This window comes from Dendrobates tinctorius, unplaced genomic scaffold (genome assembly GCF_039654945.1).
Source record: "Dendrobates tinctorius isolate UK_male_01 unplaced genomic scaffold, ASM3965494v1 ptg000292l, whole genome shotgun sequence".
NCBI classification, from domain to species: Eukaryota; Metazoa; Chordata; class Amphibia; order Anura; family Dendrobatidae; genus Dendrobates; species Dendrobates tinctorius.
In genome coordinates this window covers 343,649-364,857 of record NW_027361959.1, presented here as the reverse complement: position 1 = coordinate 364,857, position 21,209 = coordinate 343,649, and the positions used below count along the sequence as shown (strand labels likewise).

General features: G+C 43.0%; 1 long non-coding RNA gene across 1 annotated transcript; it reads left to right on the top strand.

Moving 5' to 3' along the window:
* The first annotated feature begins 1,251 nt into the window (after positions 1-1,251).
* LOC141072869 (uncharacterized) lies at positions 1,252-21,205 on the top strand. Its single transcript, XR_012226887.1, has 3 exons — positions 1,252-1,433; positions 14,050-14,120; positions 20,679-21,205. It is a non-coding gene; the product is annotated as an uncharacterized lncRNA (long non-coding RNA).
* Positions 21,206-21,209: the final 4 nt, after the last annotated feature.

The following is a 21,209-nucleotide window of genomic DNA, read 5'->3' as shown; positions in this document are numbered from 1 at the left end:
TGAGAGCTATAATGTTTCCATATTTTAGTCTACAGAGTCATGTCATGGCTTGTTTTTTGCCAGACAAATTGATGTTTTTATTGGTACCATTTTCAGACACATGACTTTTTTTGAACGCTTTCTATTCCGATTTCTGTGAGGTAGAATGAACAGAAACCAACAATTCAGGATTTTGTTGTGGGGATGGGAGTTTGTGCAGTTCCGTGTGTGTTAAAATTTATAAGGCGATTTTATTCTTTGGGTCAGTATGATTACAGAGATACCACATTTATATCTTTTATATGTTTTGGCATTTTTACACAATAAAAACTATTTTATAGAAATTATAATTATTTTTGAATCACTTTATTCTGAGAGCTATAACTTTTTTATTTTTTCACTGATAGAGCTGTATGGTGGCTTGTTTATTGCAGGACAAGATGCCATTTTCATTGGTACCATGTTTATTTATATCTGCCTTTTGGTCGCATTTTACATTACTTTTTGCTCGGTGGTATGATGATAAAGCGTTGTTGTCTGTCTTATTTTTCTTTATTTTTTATGGTGTTCACTAAAGGGGTTAACTAGTGAGACAGATTTATAGGTCGGGGGCTTCCGGATGTGGCGATACCAAATATGTGTACTTTTATTGTTTACATTTTTTTCATACAAATATTTATTTTTGGATACAATATTTTTTTTTTATTTTTTTTATATTTTTTAATTTTTACAATTTAATTTTTTTTAACTTTTTTTAACTTTTTTACTTTGTCCCACTTTAGGACTATCATTTCATGCAAATTGATCGCTTGTATAGCATGGGGGAAGCAGCAGCATCCCCATGCTATGCAAACTGTCAGCTCTGCACTGACAGAGAAAGTTGCTGATCATGCACTGCGCATGATCAAGCAACTTTCCTAGCTCTGGTGACCTGGATGTTGTCATGAAGACATCAGATCACCATAGCAATGATCAGGACTCTGCGTCACGCCGCGGGATCTCCGATCCCAGGGCAGAGGGGCTATCATCCTTCTGTCGGCTCCCGAAAAGCTGTGATCGAGTTCGATCTCTGCATTTAGTGGGTTAAAATGCCATGAGCGGTGAGTGACCACTCCTGGCACTTAGTGCTGGGTGTCAGCTGTCAGAATCAGCTGACACCCACGGTGATCGCGCTCGCACAGCTTGTGATGCAGTACTAATACGTCCTGCATCAATAAGGCCCAGGGAATGGGGACATAGCAAAGTATTGACGTGCGCAAGTGCCCTTTCCTTTACAGTACTTTGTTCTTCCCTCAGCAGGGGAGAGAGAAGTCCACCTGCACAGGTTTGGGAACACTGTGTGGATGACGTAGGACGTGTAAACCACATAAAGCAAGAAGGAGGAGGCAATCGCAAGAAGTCAGGAGGCACCGGAACAAGAAAACAGATGCCCGCTGGACCCCACTGCCCCTTAGGTGAGCATGAGTGAGTATTTTTTGTGTTTTGGTGTTTTGCAGAGAGGATTGGTGACAAATAAACAGCATTTTATAATGCTGTAACAGAGGGCTTACAGGTGCTGGCTCTACTTTAAATGGGAAAGACCTGGTGAGAGGTTCCCTTTCATTCAGAGTTCTCTAATAGGGTATTTGAAAATGAATTCTCAGGAACAGAACACCCTATTTACCAACATCTTAATTGATAAAAGAGTAATGTTTCAGTTCACTCCCAAAGCAGAGGGGAATGCCTACTTTTTGTATGAACTCTTTTAGGACCAGAACAAGACAATTTGCTGAAACTGGTTATAAAAATCCAAGAAAGTCCTTTCAAATTGGAGGCTGTTTACCTTATGAACATCCTCTGTGGTGGCTAAAGCCTGCACTTTTAATCACTATCTCTACTTTTCTATTAGTTAAGCTCCAGTCACAAGTTTTGTGACGCAACTGTGACCTCAGCAGCGGTCTCGCTGTGTGTGACACTTATCAGTGACCGCCCCCCCGCCAGATATCGCTGATCGTTCAGGAATGTCCTGGGCCTTTTTTTAATCATTGGTCTCCCACTGGCCAGCACACATCGCTGCGTGTGGCAGCGGGAGACCATCGATCAGCGAGCTCCCAGCGCTGTAAGCAGTCGCTGGGAGCTGGTATCCAAGGTAAATAACGGGTAACTAAGCACGTTCATGGCTTAGTTACCCGCTGTGTTCCTTGGATACCAACGTGCTCACGCTGGGAGCTGGTATCAAAGATAAACAGTGGGTATCTAAGTGCCGTGCGTGCTTAGTTACCCGCTGTTTACCTTGGATACCAGCTCCCAGCGTGACCACGCTGGTATCCAGGGTACACAGTGAGTAACTAAGCGACGCGTGCGCTTGTTACCCGCGTCCTCGCTGGTCCTGATCTCTGGTGAGATCTGCCTGTTTGACAGCTCACCAGCGATCATGTAGCGACTCACCAGCGATCCTGACCAGGTCATATCATTGTCAGGATCGTTGGTGCGTCGCTATGTGTGATGGGGCTTAAGGAGAGAAAAAGACATTTTTTCACAATTTTCATGCTTAGTAAGAAAACAAACAATGGAGACATAGACCATACCACATAATTCTCATCAATGAATCACCAACACAGACTTGTAATTCCAGCTGTGATTTCACAAAACCAGAAAGTGCTTTTTTAGTGGGTGTAATTGTAGCCTCTAGTATAGCTCTATAAGAGAATGATATTGATGTCTTTGTTTTACTACCCCTTTAATAGTGATGGGCTCTCTTTGAAGCTCTGCTCTTCCTACTGATCCAATTTCTTCTGTGAATAGATTAGTTAATATACCACATCTGGATTTCATATGATAACTATACTGTTCTGTTGACTGTTAAATGTTTTTGTAATTGTGACGTGTTTCCTAAAATTCTACAAATAAACATGGCTCTATAAGCATTAACTCCTAAACAGAACTGTAACAAATGCAATACAAAGAAGACTTATCAGCATCAAAAAAAAATCTGAAACCCACAAACCTATTAGTGCAATATAAATCCCAAATACAAAAGCTGGGAAAACTAGAACAAAGAAGCTTTGTGTGCAAATAGATTAGTTCCAGTATTGCATAAAAATGTTTTTGTCATCCCACAGATGTGTACAGTATGTATATGTGCCTCTAAGTCCAGCTCACAGAGTTTGACTGTGTTCCAAATGCAACTGCATAGATACATTAGCTGAAGAATCGCATGACTTTCAGTTTTATCAAAGTACTTTAATCCCTTCACTACCTTGGAATTTTCTGTTTTTACATTTTTGTTTTTTGCTCTTCTTATGATCTTTTGATCTCCCGTTATTGCATTTTATTGCAATGTAACGGTGACCAAAAAACATAATTCAGGTGTTTTGACTTTTTTCATTATGCCGTTTACCGATCAAATTAATTCTTTTTATATATTGATTGATTGGGCGTTTCTGAATGTGACGATACCAAATATGTATATTTTTAAGTCTTTTTTATTGTTTTTTTTAAGTGGAAATGGTGGGTGGTTTGAACTTTTATATTTTTTTAAATTTTTAAAAAAAACTTTTTTCTCCTCCTTAATTGCGTCATAGTCTTCAAGGGAGACTTGAAGCTGCGATACATCAATCGCCTGTGCTACACATAGCGGGGCTTCAGTCGTGCTATATGTAGAAGAATTGATCATCTCTCATGAATGACGGCCACTGGGACGGCCATATATATTTATACTAGCTGAAGAGCCCGGCGCTGCCCGGGCATAGTAACTAACTGTGGTTAGTTATAGCAAATTATAATTATCCTCCATCCCATAGTCCTGTGCCCATATACCCATCATACATATCCACGATCCCATAGGCCCGTGCCCATATACCCATCATACATATCCTCCATCCCATAGTCGAGTGCCCATATACCCATCATACATATCCTCCATCCCATAGTCCCATGCCCATATACCCATCACACATCCCCCATCCCATAGTCCCATGCCCATATACCCATCATACATATTCGCCATCCCATAGTCGAGTGCCCATATACCCATCACACATCCTTCATCTCATAGTCCCATGCCTATATACCCATCATTCATATCCTCCATCCCATAGTCCCGTGCCCATATACCCGTCATACATATCCTCCATCCCATAGTCCCGTGCCCATATACCCATCACACATCCTCCATCCCATAGTCCCGTGCCCAGAAAACCCGTCAAAAATATCCTCCATCCCATAGTCCAGTGCCCATATACCCATCACACATCCTCCATCCCATAGTCAACCATTATGACATCATAATGAGCGACGGGGCTTGCAACCTATGATGACATCAGCGTTGCCATGGCAACCATTATGACATCATAATGAGGGGCGAGGCTTGATGCACACACACTTTTTCCCCATTATGTAGATAGGGGCAAAATTGTTTGGTGAATTGGAACACGCGGGGTTAAAATTTCACCTCACAACATAGCCTAGGACACTCTTGGGGTCCAGACATGTGACTGTGCCAAATTTTGCGGCTGTAGCTGCGACGGTGCGGATGTTAATCCCGGACATACATACATACATACAAACACTTGAGCTTTATATATTAGATATATATACAGTATATGTCAGTGACACACACACATATATATATATATCTTTATATTTCATAGACAGATAGATAGCAAAATAGCCGATAATTCATTTGTCGGCTTCTGAAAAATTATTGCAGAAGCTGACAGGGTAGGAGACATTGTTTACATACAGTGAAACATTGCAGAACAGTTAAATTTATAGATGTCAGTGATGTATTTAATAAAAGAATGTTTTCAAGGAAAAAACTGGCGTGGGCTCCCGCGCAATTTTCTGCACCAGAGAGGGAAAGCCAGTGACTAAGGGCAGATATTAATAGCCTAGAGATGGACCATGGTTATCCCCGCCCCTGGGTAAAAATATCTACCCCCAGCCACCTCAGCCTCTCTCTTCCCACTGCCCTGTAGCAGTGACATATGGGGTAATAAGGTGTTAATGTCACCTTTGTATTGTAAGGTGACATTAAGCCTGGCTTAGTAATGGAGAGGTGTCAATAAGACATCTATCCATTTCTAATCCTAAAGTTTGTAAAGGGTTAAATCAACACACACAGGCATAAAAAAGTATTTTAATAAAATGAAAGACCACACAGTTTTGCTATCTTTATTCTTCTGCTAATCCAAACAATGCCCTCAATCTCCCGTAATAAATAAAAAATAAAAAAACAATAATATACCATACCTGTCCGCTGTCCGTCGTTCAGTCCCACGGCGTAATCCATATCTGGGGGTTAAATAGTTTACAACCGGGAGCGGTGCTAATGCTACCACCCCGTTTGTAAACCACAGATGAATGAATGAGAAGCTGCCAGCGGAAGCATCAGTGAAGTCAGCATAGCCTTCCAGCCTGACCCGTGGTGAACTCTTGAGCGTGGGAAAATTACAGTTCATTTTCCTACACTGCCGAGTTCATCGCAGGTCAGGTTGGGAGGCTGCGCAGCATCAGTGACTAGCCCCTGTGACGGTGCCTCAAACATAGTCTGCTTCATTTCACCTGGCCAGCCTACCGCAGCTGGCGAGTTTCCCATACAGCGGTGGAGACGTAATAAAGAAAAATAAAATGATGGTAGTCAACCTTGGCACATGGAATGTGAGAACTCTGCTGGATAATACTACGGCAGACAGACCAGAGAGAAGAACAGCATTGGTTGCTAGGGAGCTAGCTCGATACAACGTTGATATAGCAGTTCTCAGCGAAATACGCCTTGCAGACAAGGGTCAATTGACAGAGCATAGTGGTGGATATACACTTTTCTGGAGTAGTTGAGGCAGCACTGAAAAACGAGAAGCAGGCGTGGGATTTGCTATCAAAACTCATCTTGTTCGTAAACTTACCAGGCTTCCGGAAAGCATCAACGATCGTCTGATGACATTTCATCTCCCACGCAACTCTGATCAGTGCCTATGCTCCCACTATGACTAACCCGCATGACAATAAGGACAAGTTCTATGATGAACTTGACACACTTATTTCAGCAATCCCACAGGCAGACAAGCTCATTATAATTGGAAACTTTAATGCCAGAGTGGGAACAGACTATCAAAACTGGGAAGGGGTCATTAGGAGACACGGCACTGGCAAGTATAATAGTAATGGCGTGCTGCTCCTCAAGATGTGTGCCACACATGACCTTGTCATCACCAACATCCTATTCCGTTTACCCACATGCAAGAAGACATCATGGATGCACCCAAGCTCGAGACATTGGCATCTCATTGATTAAATCATTGCCAGGAAAAGGGATGGGATGGCCTTTAGAGTGATGAAGGCCATGTGTGGTGCAGACTGCTGGACTGACCATCGTCTCATTGTGTCTAAGTGCAGGCTCCGCATCCTGCAGGCGAGGAGACCCCAATGGCAGAAAACTACAAAGAGGCTGAATGTCTATAAGCTGCAAAATATAAGAATTGCAGATGAATTTGCCCATGATCTTGATGGCAGACAGTTATATATACTGCAGGCAGAGGAGACCGGCGTTGAGGAATGGTGGACGATCCTGAGAGATGCTGTTTACAATACTGCCCTGGAGCATCTCGGATCAGTAGCCAGAAATAATCAAGATTGGTTTGATGAAAATGATGAGGAAATAAAGACACTCCTAGAAGACAAAACATCAGCGGTACAAGGTGTATCAAAATGACCCCATGTCGCTAGCTAAGAAAGATGCTTTTATCAACATAAAAAGAAAGGTATATATCAAGATATGCAAGATGCAGGATAACTGGTTTAGCAAGAAGACTGATGAAATTCAGAGCTATGCAGATAACCATGACCAGAAACACTTCTACAATGCACTCAAAGCTGTATATGGACCCCAGTCATCAAGCTCTTCATCTCTGCTTAACGCAGATGGAACTAAGCTGCTGACAGAAAAGAAATAAATTCTGGAATGGTGGGCTGATCCATTTAATAATATTCTCAATCGACCTGCCAATATCAATGATGAGCTTATTGCTCGTCTGCCCCAGGCAGAAATCAACAAGGACCTTTATGTTCTTCCAAGTGGAGATGAAGTCAGGAATGCAGTAAAACAACTTTCTTGTGGAAAATGATGCTATACCTGCTGAGGTATATAAAGCTGGCGGCCCTGCCCTGATGCAAACTGTGACCAAACTATTCCAGTATATGTGGAAAAAGGAACAGGTTCCACAACAGCTGAAAGATGACAGCATAATTCACATATACAAGAGGAAAGGTAATTGCCAATCTTGTGACAACCATCTCGGCATCTCCCTTGTGTCCACTGCAGGAAAGATATTGGCTCGTCTCTTGCTCAACCACCTTCTACATCACCTTGAGCAAGGCCTATTATCCAAAAACCAGTGTGGTTTCCGTGATAAACATGGAACAGTAGATATGGTCTTTGCAGCACGTCAACTCCAGGAAAAGTGCCAGGAGCAATATAGTGACCTTTATGTGACTTTTGTTGATTTGACCAAGGCTTTCAACACAGTCATTAGAGATGGCCTGTGGAAGATCATAGCAAAATTCGGCTGCCCGAGCAAGGTCATCTCAATCATCCAGCAGTTCCATGATGGCATGATGGTGAAGATTGTGAACGATGGAGATGAATCTGAAGCTTTCCCAGTAACAAATGGCGTAAAACAAGGCTGTGTGCTTGCTCCAACTCTGTTCAGTATGCTATTCTCTGCAATGTTAAGTGATGCCTTTAACACGTGTGAAGATGGAATCCAGGTTAGGTACAGGACTGAGGGCAAGCTATTCAACCCAAAACACCTGAAGGCGTTTACAAAGGTGCATGAGACTGTTATCCATGAATTCTTATTTGCTGATGACTGTGCACTTAACGCTACCACGGAACAGCAGATGCAGCATGAAATGGACTGGTTTTCTCAAGCTTGCGACAATTTTGGTCTCGAGATCAACACTAGAAAAACTAAAGTCATGTATCAACCTGTTCCAGGGAAACTATACAAGGAGTCACGTATCACAGAGAATGAACAAAACCTCAAAGCAGTCGATAACTTCACCTACTTAGGCAGCACACTTTCCTGTGAAATAACCATAGACACTGAGATTAATAACAGAATTGCAAAAGCCAGCGGCGCCTTCGGGAGACTGCTTAAAAATGTCAGGGAATGAAGGGGACTCAGCCTTGCCACCTACTCCGCGGTGGTCCTCACCACACTTCTCTATGCTATCGAGACCTGGACAGTCTACAGCCGCTATGCTAAACAGCTTAATTATTTTCACATGAGTTGCCTCCGCAGACTCATCCACATCAGGTGGCAAGGCCATGTCCCAGACACGGCAATTCTGGAACAAACTGGGCTCTGCAGCATTTACACTCTCCTGCTGAAAGTCCAAGCCAGGTGGGCTGGAAATGTGGTCAGAATGCCTGACAGCCGACTACCAAAACAACTGCTGTACAGTGAACTGTGCCAAGGAAAGTGAGCAGTTGGGGTGCAGAAGAAGCGCTATAAAGACTGCCTTAAGGCCTCTTTCAAAAACCTGGAAGTCAACATCAATGAATGGGAAGAGCTTGCCCTGGATAGTCCAGGCTGGCGGGGCAGGATCACCTCAGGAGCACGTGCAGCTGAAGATAGGAAAATTTTGGACGCAAAAACAAAGCATGCTATCCGCAAGGTACAAGCAGAATCTGGTGTACTGACCACATCTACTTCCTTATGTCAAGTATGTGGGCGAACCTTCAGGGCCCGGATTGGCCTCATCAGCCATCTCCGGACCCATAACTATTAATTCTCTTCTAACCCTGAAGCCATGGTCATCTTCAACTACAAAGGACAAACATCATCATTCTAACCTATTCTATTCTATACTGTACACAGCATATGCCGGCTTTTAATCTAACTATCTATCTATATATATATATATATGTTTTGAAGATTATTTGGTTTAAAAACGACGTTTACAGTTGTTTTTTTACAATGCAATTTTAACATGAGCTTTTACATAGCGAGAACTGCTGTATGTAAAAGCTTATGTTAAAATCGCATTGCGCACGGATGCCATACAGATGTCACACTGTTACTAGATGTGAGGAAATCGCATCCTCGCATTGCAAAAGGATTTCATACAGATCACTGTTCGGAGAACATTTGTGCGATTCTCGGCCGTCAAAATCGGACCGATTTTTTATATGGTAAGTGTGACTCCAGCCTATGGCCACATGCGCACACTGAATATTTGGTGAGTTTTTACCCCAGCATTTGTAAGCCAAAACCAGGAGTAAAACGAAAAAAGTGGTTTGGTACGGTGTTAGACAGTAGAAAAAAATATATAAAGTGCTCTCAGTGAGAGAAACAAAATAGGAATCTTGTGGGTGTGATATCTTTTAATGGTTAACAAAATATAGTGAATGATGTTACAAAGCAAGCTTTCGAGACAACTTACGTCTCTTCATCAGGCTGATATAACAAAATATTTGAAGAAACCTTATTTATATACAGTGGAGAGCACATGCATGGTGTGATACATGGACATTTCAATAAAACACTGAGCTTGAAGAGAGAATCCTTAATTAGGTAAGATTAGATAAGTGGTGTGAAAGTACTGTGAGATCAAAGGGCTATTTGGAGGAAATAGCTCAGATATGGTAATGGGCCATAAAACCTCCTGACAAATTGAGTCCTGTGAGAATAGAATCAAAGTGTTAGGGATGGTGGAACGAGGTGTTAAACTGCTGCTATATAATGTCAGACGCACAATATGACGGTATATCGCACACGGGTTGAACGCCACCCGGTGTGCACTGGGCGTACTCTGTTAGCTTCACAGAAACGCCTTAAACATAAACATAAGTACTGAGCCTGTTGGACTCGCAGATCTCAGAGAAATGCACGCATGGTATATGGTCATGGGAGCTGGGCCCAAGGCAGAAGGACAGAGTCCGTCTAGACCTACCGTGCGTGCGGCGTCGCTACCGCGTACGCCCACAGGTGCTGCAGACTGCAGTGCGGTGATTGACACAGCTGCTATGTGACAGTGTCCAGGAGGGGCGCACTGTCCAACGCTAGCTAGGTGATGATTTGCACTGTGGCCTGTAGCGTGCCACTGACTGGCGCTGATTATATAACTAATTCCCTATCCACACACGTAATATCAGAGGGAGGGGAGTCTTAATGAGTCATTCGCAGGTTCATGCATCCGTCATCATTCACACATGTAGCAAGTAGAGTCTACACTAGAGCATGGCCGAGCGGCCATGCAAACCTTTTATAGCCGGGACCTTCCGGAAGCGTCCAGATCCCTGAGATGGACCATCAGATCACGAGAAGGACCTGAGCATGTGACTCCCGATCTCCAATGGGATATCGTCTTGTGAGCATGCCCAGTAGCGCGACTTGAGGACTTAGCCTCTGAAGTAGCTTGATGCTGAGCAGGCTGCGCTGCTATTGCTGGCTCAGAGGTGGCAGCAACAGCCAGACCCACAGAGATGGTCTGAGCAGGCTCCTGAGCGGTCGGTGGAGAATGGGAGACCGCTGAATGCAATGCTCTGGATTCCTGCTGTGCAGTTGCAGGAACCTGACGCCTAACACAAAGATTGTAATGAATTTGTGTTCCCACACCCTGCGATGTTTCTGTGATTTAAAATTGCCTTTTAAAATGACAACTTTCATATTGTCTATGTTGTGTCTTGGACCACAGAAATGTTTGGCTACAGGTAGAGTTGAGCGAAACGGGTCGAAAAATTTCAAAAGTCGCCGACTTTTGGTAAAGTCGGGTTTCATGAAATGAAACCCGACCCTAGGGTGAGGTCGGCCACGAGCTCGGCGACTTTAGCGCCAAAGTCGCATTTCAAAAGTTTGTTTTCCACCCTTTTTCAGCCAATCAGGATCCACGGATACTGTGGGCAACGTGATGACATAGGCAGGGGTCACCACCATCTTTGAGAAGGGCATGCAAGTGATTGGCTTGCTTTGGGGGGCGTCACAGGGGGTATAAAAGGGCGTGCATGCCGACTGCCATGTTACTCATGCTGATCTCAGAATAGGAAGAGCTGCTGCTGCTGCTGATTCTGTAGGGAGAGCGTTAGGCAGGGAAGAAGACACCAAAAACTGCTTCTGCTGCTAGCGATTTTGCCTGTACAACACACCAGTTACTGTGCAGTGCAAGTGGAGGCTATATTTTGCAGGATCAGCTGTGTTGGTTGTTAGGCTGCCTTATAAGGCTTCCTGATAGCTGCATTGCTGTTTTCCCACTGCTCTGCAAATTGCTTTTTTAAAAGCAATCCAAATTTTTTTTTTGTCCTGGTGAGGTACTGAGCGTGCATTTGTTCACACCATACAGCGGTGTACGCTCCTCACACAGTACCGTGTAACGGTGGTTTTCACAGCCACAGTGAAGCTATCTGTGTGTGACTCTGTAATAATAAGTCGAGGACATGTTCCGTTCTTACAGACCTCCACCTTCTAGTTTTGTCTGTTTTTCAAACAGTTAAGTAGATTTGCTGTTTGATCACATTCAAAACTATAGAGAGACAGCGTGTGTCAGTCCGTATACTTAAAAAACACGGAGCTTGACAATTTTACGGACACCGGGCAGCGGTGTACGTGCACGCTCCTCTTTCAGTACCGTGTAACGGCTGTTATCACTGCCACAGTGAAGCTATCTGTGTGTGACTCTGTAAGAATAAGTCGAGGACATGTTCCGTTCTTACAGACCTCCACCTTCTAGTTTTGTCTGTTTTTCAAACAGATAAGTAGATTTGCTGTTTGATCACATTCAAAACTATAGAGCATGGGTCCTCAAACTACGGCTTTTATCCGGCCCCTGGCCAGGCCGACATTCAACTGCACTGATTACAGGGCCAACGGGCCCTGTAATCGCGGGCGGGACGAGGCGCCGAGGAAAGGAGTTGCGCAGCCCTCGGTATGCAGCAGAGACCACACAGGCGTCGTGATTATCATCACGCCGCCTGCGCGGCCTGATGATGTCATGCCGCCTGTGCAGGAAGAAGACGGAGATGAGCAGGCGCCTCTTCAGAGCAGCAGGGGACATAGGTGAGTACTGTTTTTTTTTTTCTTTTTAACTCCGGGTCCTATTGGGGACCTGTGCTGCCTTTTGAGGACCTGTGCTACGTATTGGGGACATGTTCCTGCCTATTTGGGACCTGTGCTACCTACTGGGGACCTGTGCTACCTTTTGGGGACCTGTTACAGTACATATTGGGGACATGTTCCTGCCTATTTGGGACGTGTGCTACGTATTGGGGACATGTTCCTGCCTATTTGTTACCTGTGCTGCCTATTGGGGACCTGTACCTGCCTATTGGGGACCTGTGCTGCCTACTGGGGACCTGTGCTACCTTTTGGGGACCTGTGCTACGTATTGGGGACATGTTCCTGCCTATTGGGGACCTGTGCTACCTCTTGGGGACCTGTACCTGCCTATTGGGGACCTGTGCTGCCTACTGGGGACCTGTGCTACGTATTGGGGACATGTTCCTGCCTATTGGGGACCTGTGCTGCCTACTGGGGACCTGTGCTACCTTTTGGGGACCTGTGCTACGTATTGGGGACATGTTCCTGCCTATTGGGGACCTGTGCTCCCTATTGGGGACCTGTGCTCCCTATTGGGGACTTGTGCTGCCTATTGGGGACCTGTGCTGCCTATTGGGGACCTGTGCTGCCTATTGGGGACCTGTACCTGCCTATTGGGGACCTGTACCTGCCTATTGGGGACCTGGATCTGCCTATTGGGGACCTGTGCTACGTATTGGGGACATGTTTCTGCCTATTTGGGACCTGTGCTACCTACTGGGGACATTTACCTGCCTATTGGGGACCTGTGCTACCTTTTGGGGACATTTACCTGCCTATTAGGGACCTGTGCTACCTATTGGGGACCTGTACCTGCCTATTGGGGACCTGTGTTGCCTATTGGGGACCTGTATCTGCCTATTGGCGACCTGTGCTGCGTATTGGGGAACTGTGCTGCCTTTTGGGGACCTGTTCTACATATTGAGCACATTTTCCTGCCTATTGGGGACCTGTGCTGCCTATTGGGGACCTGTGCCCCCTATTGGGGAACTGTGCTGCCTATTGGGAACCTGTGCTGCCTATTGGGGACATTTACCTGCCTATTAGGGACCTGTGCTGCCTATTGGGGATCTGTGCTACCTATTGGGGACCTGTATCTGCCTATTGGGGAACTGTGCTGCCTTTTGAGCACATTTTCCTGCCTATTGGGGACCCATGCTACCTATTGGAGACATTTACCTGCCTTCTAGGGACCAATGCTGCCTATTGGGGATTCTTGCACCACACTAGTCTGAGCCTAAAAGTGGAGTTCCACCAATATGGGCACTGGTGAGACCGCATTGATGGGCACTGATCAAGCCGCATTGATGGGCACTAATCAGGCCGCATTGATGGGCACTGATCAGGCCGCATTGATGGGCACTGATCAGGCCGCATTGATGGGCACTGATCAGGCCGCATTGCTGGGCACTGATCTGGCCGCATTGCTGGGCGCTGATCTGGCCGCATTGCTGGGCGCTGATCAGGCCGCATTGCTGGGCGCTGATCAGGCCGCATTGATGGGCGCTAATCAGGCCGCATTGATGGGCCCGGATCAGGCCGCATTGATGGGCGCTGATCAGGCCGCATTGATGGGCGCTGATCAGGCCGCATTGATGGGCGCTGATCAGGCCGCATTGATGGGCGCTGATCAGGCCGCATTGATGGGCGCTGATCAGGCCGCATTGATGGGCGCTGATCAGGCCGCATTGATGGGCACTGATCAGGCCGCATTGATGGGCACTGATCAGGCCGCATTGATGGGCACTGATCAGGCCACATTGATGGGCACTAATCAGGCCGCATTGATGGGCACTGATCAGGCCATATTGATGGGCACTGATCAGGCCGCATTGATGGGCACTGATCAGGCCGCATTGATGGGCACTGATCAGGCTGCATTGATGGGCAGTGCAGTCTGTATGTCTCTGTGTGGGAAATTTTATTGCTGGTATATTGTTTTTAGTAGCACTGTATATATGTTGGTATTTTACTAATAGCAATTTTGAATCCCTAGGAAACAATGATATCAAGAAAGAGAAAAAATTGACTCGAAGTGTAGGATATTCGAAGAACCCCAAAAAATCGGTAAGTTTGATGATTTAACTACGTCTTCATTTTTAATATTGTATTTGTTCCTATTTTGTTTTATTATTTCTAAATAAGATATGTGCAGTGTGCATATGAATTTGGTCCTAATTGTTTTTAAACTATATTCTGGCCCTCCAGTGGTCCGAGGAACCGTGATCTGGCCCCCTGTTTCAAAAGTTTGAGGACCCCTGCTATAGAGAGACAGCGTGTGTCAGTCCGTATACTTAAAAAACACGGAGCTTGATAATTTTACGGACACCGGACAGCGGTGTACGTGCACGCTCCTCTCTCAGTACCGTGTAACGGTTGTTATCACGGCCACAATGAAGCTATCTGTGTGTGACTCTGTAAGAATAAGTCAAGGACATGTTCCGTTCTTACAGACCTACACTCTAGGGAGATTTCTATTCTGCCCAATTCTATATACACCTTGTAGTTTGTCATACACTAGCCAATTTCTGCCTGTGACATAGCGGTGTGATATTCACTGGGCCTCACACAATCCAACAGTGTCCACAAGTGTGTTCAGAAATTCTACATCTGCCCTGTCTTATAGTGACATTTTTCACACCTGCGACATTGAGCCTGTGACATAGCGGTGTGATATTCACTGGGCCTCACACAATCCAACAGTGTCCACAAGTGTGTTCAGAAATTCTACATCTGCCCTGTCCTATAGTGACATTTTTCACACCTGCGACATTGAGCCTGTGACATAGCGGTGTGATATTCACTGGGCCTCACACAACCCAACAGTGTCCACAAGTGTGTTCAGAAATTCTACATCTGCCCTGTCCTATAGTGACATTTTTCACACCTGCGACATTGAGCCTGTGACATAGCGGTGTGATATTCACTGGGCCTCACACAATCCAACAGTGTCCACAAGTGTGTTCAGAAATTCTACATCTCCCCTGTCCTATAGTCACATTTTTCACACCTGCGACATTGAGCCTGTGACATAGCGGTGTGATATTCACTGGGCCTCACACAATCCAACAGTGTCCACAAGTGTGTTCAGAAATTCTACATCTCCCCTGTTCTATATACACCTTGTACCTTGTTTTACATTACTATATAGTTTGTGGGATTTTGTGTACATTTTTTGTCTCTGCTGGTGGGAGGGCCTAAGCAGCCAAGTGCAGTGAGATGGAAGATGGGGACGACAAGGAGTTCAGAGTAGCAAGGAGACTTATGTAATTGTTTTCAATGTTGGGACAGCAATTTTTAGGTTGCACTATACTCTGGTTAATGATATATGAGGCCCACCATACACTGGAGCATTCCAAAGGTGGACATCAGACACTGGAGCAGCATTTACAGGGCCCATTATACACTAGAGCAGTAGAAATGGGGCCCATTATATATTATTTGGGCCCATAAGACAGTGGAGCTTCATCCATTGGGACCAACATACAGTATACTATAGCATTATGTGGAGCTCATCATATACAGTTTGAAACATTATATGGGATCAATGATTCCATATGGAGAAATATATGGGCCTCATTACTCTGTATAGCACACTAAGCGCTGGCCATAATACTGTATGGAGTTATATACTGTCCGTTTTTGGAGGTATTGGAGAATTTAAAATGGATATCAGTCATGAGATGTAAGAAGTGAAGTATTTTTCATTGTACTATACTGCTATTTCTCTGCCGTATCGGAGCATCATGAGTTGTGGTATGTGTTAAAGGGGCGTTCTTTGGCCCTGGGCCCACGAAAACCTGGAGCCAGCCCTACCCTCCCACAACTGTAGCCAAATAACCCCCATTTTTCAGTGTGTAACTAGTATTATGAAGTAAATTAAGGTTGACAAGCTTAAGTTATAAGAATTGATGCTTTTGGCATTCAAATGGGCACTGTAGGTGTGTTTCCTGTCCTCCTCTCACTGCCGACTTTAATTCCCCATTGACTTACATTGGGTTTCGTGTTTCGGTCGGAACCCCGACTTTTCCCTATAGTCGGCCGATTTTGCACTACCCGACTTTTGGAAAAGTCGGGTTTCATGAAACGAAACTCGACCCTAAAAAACCAAAAGTCGCTCAACTCTAGCTACAGGTAAATGGGTTTTTTTAATCTGTAATTGTATGACGATGAGACCTCATCCTTGCTGTCAGTCTCTGTACTGTTTCTCCAACATAGAGGCCACCCACAGGACATATATTGCATTGAATTAAATACTCCACATTGGAAGAGGAACATGTGAATGTCCCAGGGATCTTATAGTTCTGCTGTGTATTGGGGATTTGGATTTTGTTATTGGTCTCTATATGAATGCAGGTTTTGCATCTTCTCCCATTGCAAGGATATGTTCCTCTTGGTGAATCTGAGGGCATTGAACTTCAGATAATGATGTTTCTTAGATTGGGAGGTTGCCTGTAGCATAGCAAGGGGGGGTCTGTTGTATATTATGTACGACTGCAGGGTTGTATAGTAAAGCTGCATGTATTTTGTTATTTCAGCCTGATGAAGAGACGTAAGTTGTCTCGAAAGCTTGCTTTGTAACATCATTCACTATTATTTGTTAGCCATTAAAAGGTATCATACCCACAAGATTCCTATTTTGTTTCTCTCACTGAGAGCACTTTATATATTTTTTTAAAACCAGGAGTGGAACCGTCAGAGGAAAAGCATAATAGAAACATTTGCCCCACTTCTGCATTTTTCACCCATTCCTGGCTTTGGCTTTCAAATACTGGGGTAAAAAACTCACCAAATGCTCAATGTGTGCATGTGGCCTATCTGTGAAGACCCAGGGAGTTTTCAGCTCCTTGGCAACAAGACATACATTTAGGTCTCATTTGTACAGGGATGGTATAGTTTAGAATCAGGAGCTAAATGACTGATGGAGCTGACACGTGCCTGCAACTGCTATTATCAGAGATACTCAGAAGAGGAACAATAGGTGGTCGTCATAGGTGGTCTAAAAAGTAGACTTTATGTGATTGATTCCTTTGTACATGGTAATATTCTGATGAAGAAGTCTGAAGACTTTGAAACACAATGATTATAAAATCACATTAAGTCTACTTTGTATCCTAGACTTTTCTTTCCATCAGCAGCACAGATGACCTGCCATTTGTTTCTCTTCTTGCATTTCAATGGTTTTTAACCAAAGGGACTGCAGCAGCTGACAAATTTAAGCTGCATTCTTGTTGCGTGATCCACAGCTGTTCCACTTGAGCAATTCCCTGCACCTTATTGTCCTTCATCATCAGAAAAAACCCTGCTGTGCTTTTTAATCCTCAGTTTTTTCCTACATTATCAGAGACAACTCAGATCCTGTCAGTATAACCATTTAGATGCAGCAGTCGAAAGTGACTGCAGCATCTAAACTGTTAAAGGGGACCTCATTCAGGACTCAAAAGGAGAACGCTAACAGGATTATACACTGGATTGCAGAAATATTGTATTGTACCAACAATTGATTGAACACAATTTTAATTCCACAAGATAGATGTAAAAGTTTAAACTCCTCACTTTTCAAATTTTTTTAAATAAAATAAAAACAATTTCTATCGCTATTGCCACATCTACAGTATGTCTGAACTACTAAGATATTACATTTTTTATCCTGCACAGAGAATGTTGTAAAAAATTACAAAAAATGAAAAAAAGGCCAGAATTACTGTTTTTGTCCCCCTCAAAAATGGCATAAAAAGCTATCACAAAGTAGCATAACCTCAAAATAATTACAGTAAAAACTAAATCTGGCAAACCCTCACTCAGCTTTACTAAAGAAAAAATAAAAATGTATTTGTTTTTATATTTTAAAAGCTTTTCCATGTTTCTCAATTCACAAGACAATAAATATATAAAAATAATAAAGACACGTCATTTTACTGCCTTAAAAACAAAACCCCAAAACAATGGCAGAATTGTTTTTTCCGCTTTGCAATATATTTTGCCATTTTTTTTCAGTGCATTACCGGTAAATTAAATGTTGCCTTTAAAAAATGCATCTGTTTCCGCCAAAAAAAAAATCTCATTTGGCTAGATTGAAAAATAAGCAAAGGAAAGTGAAAAAAAAGTGTTCAAACGATCAATAGATAATTAAAAACATTTTTTTTTTTCAAATGCAACCAGATCTCTCTGGTTCTAGGCTGGATTTTTCCGTGATTCTTGTTATGTTCTTACTAAAAGGTATTTTTTATTTTATGTGAGCAAATTTGTGAGACACCAGCAAATATCCCTTTCTGAAGCACAGAACAAGCCTTCTTTGATTTCTAAAAAACAGACAGCCATTCAATATTTTTTTAACACAGTGACTCTCTTTAAAAGGTTGTTTTTGGAAGCAATTTGAGTATTTTTAATTGACTGCTCAATTATAAGATTTGTTATTCTTAATGTTCGGCCTTGAAATTCCTTACATTGTATGGCGGGCAGGTTAACATTTCAGTTATATGGAAGCTTCATACTGCTATATATACGAAGGAAATTCCACACCACTTGGTGACTCTACACTGATATATACAGGAAATGCCATGGATAACAACTCCAAAAGTATTACAGCTTATCACAATCACTTCCATTGCAAGCAAGATTCATTCAATAATAGGCAAGGGCATTGTCGCCCAGCAACTAGTAGTGAAATAGTAGAAGGGGAGTAAAAAAGGGCAAAGAATAAAAATGAATGAGCCATTTTTCTTTCGTTCTATGGAAGGATGAGTCAAAAGGAAAAAAAAATATGACCAACACAGAACCCATTATTTCTGGCAAAAATCAAATATAACATGTCACAAAAAAGAACTCAAGACATCAGAACATCAGTGAATCATGATGGAAATAGTGTGATGATGAAGGGATGCTTTGCCGCTTTAGAATCTTAGCAACATGCCATTTTTTTTAAACTCAAAAGTTCTTTACAAAATGTCCACTCATCTGTTCTTAAGCTGAAGTATAATAAGATTATTGAGGAAGAAAATGTTCTGAAGAACATAGATTTCTAAATCTATTATGTCAGTTTAAAGTTGATCCTTAGGCCTCGTTCACACGTTCAGTATTTGGTCAGTATTTTATATCAGTATTTTTAAGCCAAGACCAGGAGCAGGTTAAAAATGCAGAAGTGGTGACGTGTTTCTATTATACTTTTCCTTTGATTGTCCCACTCCTGGTTTTGGCTTAGAAATACTCATGTAAAATACTGACCAAACACTAAAAGTGTGAACATGGCCTTATAGAGATACTGTGGCAAAAATTTAAAAAAAGCTAATTATGCATAAAACTTACCATAATATTAAAAAATAGGTCCCATGTACACAACCAGATGTGGTTTGCTTCAGCGTCCCTGTCTAAGTCGCTAGTGCGCTATTTTTCCGTGGATCCACAGTCACTGACACGGATCATAACATTTAATTGTACATGTTAAATGTTATGATTGCATGTAATTGATAGCTGACCTATAAAAGGAAACACTACAAAGACCCTAATTTGAGACCACCAATCGGAGCTGAGGAGGTGTTGAAAAGACAAAGCAAGATCACGCCTGTGTTCCTGAGTTATGAGTCGCCAACGAGGTCGCTCGTCGTTGTTAAGGAGTCAAACACAGCAATGCATGTTGGCCAGCGGGACACCAGCGATCAAAAAATGGCCTAGGACATTCGAGCACGATCAGCAATATCGCAGCGGGGGTCGGTCACCGCTATGTGTCACATGTAGCGAGATTGCTGTTGCGTCACAAAACCTGTGGCGTTTCAGCTATCTCGCTAATGATCTCGCTATGTGTGAAGTACCCCTATGTCTGAGACAAGGTGTTCACGGCTGAGCCCCTGCAGAGACACTTTAGAAAGGGAAGGTACCTGAGCTTGAAAAATGGGAGGTCACAACAACAAAGCAACAGGTGTGGCTGGAATATCCATAATGCAGCTTTTCTGCAGTGGATGAAATGGAGCCATGAATATTTTGTCTCATGGGATTACTTCACTTTGGTGAGAGTAGTGATGGATTTTGCATTTGCTTTGTAAATGGGTGGTGCAGTGGCTCAGTCATTAGCACTGCAGCCTTGTAGCTTTGGGGTCCTGAGTTCAAACATCTGCTAGGTGTTTGAATGTTCTCCCTGTGTTTGTGTGGATTTCCTCCGGGTTCTCTGATTTACTCCCACATTCCAAAAATATACTGATAGGAAATTTAGATTGTGAGCCCCATTGGGGACAGTGCCAATAATATCTGTAAAGCGCTGTGAAATTAATGGCGCTATATAAATGAATAAAATAAATTTGACCCTAAAACCTTTGAAGTTCTATATAATGAAGTGTGTTGAGAAAAAAAATTATGGTACGTTGCTCTAGGACATGGTTAAGAGTTTGTCAAGAAAGCTCAAAGATATGGGGTAGTATGAATTCAGAGACACCATACAAGATTGGATGAACTACATATTACCAATCCAGATTTGTACTACTGTGCTGTGTTAATGAGACCTTTCCTTTCTAGGAAACTTCACTTCTTGTTATCTTTACTACTGTGTACATAATAAACTAAAACTCATATAAAATATTACTTACTTACAGGTGAATAAGAAAATAACCAGATCACCTTTGTTTCCAATTTTAGATTTTGGAGAGCATGGAGCAGACCCTGTTGCAAGATGGTGATCAACTGAAAAAAGAGATGGCGTTGTCCGGCTCAATCCAAATGGATTAAAATTAGCACTTTATTTCAAACATTTAAAAACCCATATAAGAGTGGTGAATGGATACTGATCATCATCGTGTTTCAAAGGCTATTTGCATTCTTAATTAAGATAAAATACCCTCTCGCTATATGGATGACAAAGATATGCTTTCCAATAGCAAAATCAGCCACACCTAATATGCATATATTGGATTTAAATATCTTAATTGGATGATCTTTGTATGCAAAGAGTCAGTTATCTGTATTGGAGAAACCTCAGATTAATATGAAAAGGGTGTTAAGATATTGAGGTGGTGGGCAAGACTGATTAAATAAGAAAATAGAGTACCTTACATACTCGTGTATAAGCCAAGTTTTTCAGCACATTTTTTGTGCTGAAAATGCCCCCATTGGCTTATACACCAGTCTTTGTCCCAGAAGTCGGTGAGGGAGGGGGAGCAGCGGGTCACA